The sequence below is a fragment of the Hordeum vulgare genome, chromosome 7H (genome assembly GCF_904849725.1).
Source record: "Hordeum vulgare subsp. vulgare chromosome 7H, MorexV3_pseudomolecules_assembly, whole genome shotgun sequence".
Taxonomy (NCBI): domain Eukaryota; kingdom Viridiplantae; phylum Streptophyta; class Magnoliopsida; order Poales; family Poaceae; genus Hordeum; species Hordeum vulgare.
Window position 1 is genome coordinate 88,037,171 of NC_058524.1, and position 2,876 is coordinate 88,040,046.

Consider the following 2,876-nt stretch of genomic DNA (forward strand, 5'->3'; position numbering starts at 1 on the left):
TATAGGGGATCGCAACAGTTTTCGAGGGTAGAGTATTCAACCCAAATTTATTGATTCGACACAAGGGGAAGCCAAAGAATATTCTCAAGTATTAGCAGTTGAGTTGTCAATTCAACCACACCTGAAAGATTTAGTATCTGCAGCAAAATATCAGTAGCAAGGTAGTATGATAGCAGCAGTAGCAACAGTAACCAATAGCAACAAAGTGACTGCAGTAGCAGCAAAGTAACAGTAGTAGCAACAGAGTAATAGTAGCAGGAGTGACAACAGTAGCGACAAAGTAACGTAGCAAGGACCAGTAGGAAAAACTCGTAGGCTTTGGGTCGGTGATGGATGATTATGCCGGATGTTATTCATCATGCAACAGTTATAACACGGAGAGATATGTAACTATATCAAGTTCATCAATGTAATGTAGGCATGTATTCCGTATGTAGTCATACGTGCTTACGGAAAAGAACTTGCATGACATCTATTGTCCATCCCTCCCGTGGCAGCGGTGTCCTAATGGAAACTACGGGATATTAAGGTTCTCCTTTTAATAAAGAACCGGACCAACGCATTAACACTTAGTGAATACATGAACTCCTCATACTATGATCATCTCCGGGAGTGGTTCCGGCTATTGTCATTCCGGGGTTGCCAGGTCATAACACATAGTAGGTGACTACAACTTGCAAGATAGGATCAAGAACACACATATATTGGCGACAACATAATAGGTTCAGATCTTAAATCATGGCACTCGGGCCCTAGTGACAAGCATTAAGCATGGCAAAGTAGTAGCAACATCAATCTCAGAACATAGTGGATACTAGGGATCAATCCCCTTCAAAACTAACTGGATTACATGACAGATCTCATCCAACCCATCACCGTCCAGCAAGCCTACGATGAGATTACTCACGAACGGTGAAGAGCATCATGGAATTGGCGATGAAGGAAGGTTGGTGATGACGATGGCGACGATCTCCCCTCTCCGGAGCCGAGAACGGACTCCAGATCTGCCTTCCAGAGGAAGAACAGGTGGTGGCAGCGCCTCCGTATCGTAAAACGCGATGAACTTTTCTCCTTGATTTTTTTCGGACGAAAGGGACTAAATAGAGCTGAGATTGGAGGCGGTGGAGCAATGTGGGCCCCACAAGCCTGCCAGGTGCGGCCAAGGGGGTCGCGCCTGGTGGGCTTATGGGCTCACAGCTCCACCCCTCCAGCTGATTCTTGCGCCGGTATTTTTAATGTATTCCACAAAAATTCCCCGTAAATTTCCAGGTCATTCCGAGAACTTTTATTTGTGCGCAAAAACAACACCATGGCAATTCTGCTGAAAACAGCGTTATTTCGGGTTAGTTCCATTCAAATCATGCAAATTAGAGTCCAAAACAAGGGCAAAAGAGTTTGGAAAAGTAGATACGACGGAGATGTATCAACTACTTGGATGGTTATCCAAACTTTCTATGCAAGATTGAACTTTACCTCGCGGAATCTGTTAGACTCGGCCACGGAGGAACCTTTGTGTCAACTACACTTGGTGCTGCCACAAAGCTATTGGATGAGATGGTGAAAAATTATTCTCAATGGCACACCAAGAGAGCTCTAACGGATAGGAAGGTAAACTCTGTTGAGGATATCTCCTCCCTTAATGATAAGGTTGACATGATCATGACTCTACTTACTAAGCAAGCTCCTATTGATCCTCATGATGTTCCTTTAAATTCTTTGGTTGCTCAAGAAAGAGAGCAAGTTGATGTTAATTTTATTTCTAGGAACAACTTCAATAATAATGCCTATAGGAGTAATTTTGGTAGCAATCCTAGACCGTTCCCATCCAACAACTATGGGAACAATAACAATTATCCTAGCACCAAAAACTCCACTTCTGAATTAGAGAGCATGCTTAAAGATTTTATCACCTCTCAAAAAGCCTTCAACAAGAGTGTAGAAGAGAAACTATAAAAATTAGATGGTCTCTGTTTGAAGGTGGACAACATAGCTCATGATGTAGAGATGCTTAAAATTAGAACTTCCCCACTTGAGGAAAGGAACACCAAACCCATGAATGCTATCCAGGTCCAAATTAATGAGAACATAAGAATGCTAGCCAAACTTCCTACACACACTACCATTGCTACTATACAAATTGTTGAGGACCTCAAAACTTTTAGCACCCATCGCACTCCTAGTACCAGTGGACCTAGTAATGGTGATGCTAATACCTCAACTATAGTACAAGAAGGTCCTATGAATTTAGAGACTACCAAAAGAATGAGCTTAGATGACATTACTACCACTTTAATTAATGGTAGTAATCTTGATTTTGACAATTGTAGTCTCTCCGAAGTTATCACCTTTTTGCAAAGGATGGCTAAAGACCCCCACACTAGTACACTCAATATTGCCTTCACCGATCATATTACCAATGATCTTATCAAAGCTAGGGAGGAGAAGCTCAAGCTAGAGACTTCTATCCCTAGGAAACTAGAAGATGGTTGGGATCCTATGGTCAAGATTAAATTGAATAATATCTCTTGCTTTGCATTGTGTGATGTTGGAGCTAGTGCTTCCGTTATGCTCAAAAGAATGTATGATATGCTTGATTGGAAACCTTATGATCCATGTTGTTTTGGTGTTCGTCTTGTTGATTCTTCCATAAAGAAACCTTTAGGGAGAATTGATGATGTTCTTATTATTGTCAATGATAATTATGTGCTCGTTGATTTTCTTATTATGGACATTGAATGTGATCCTTCATGTCTAATTATTTTGGGATGTCCTTTTCTCCGCACCGTTGGTGCTATAATTGACATGAAAGAGGGAATTATTAAATTCTAATTTCCTATTAAAAAGGGAATGGAACACTTACCTAGAAAGAAGATTAA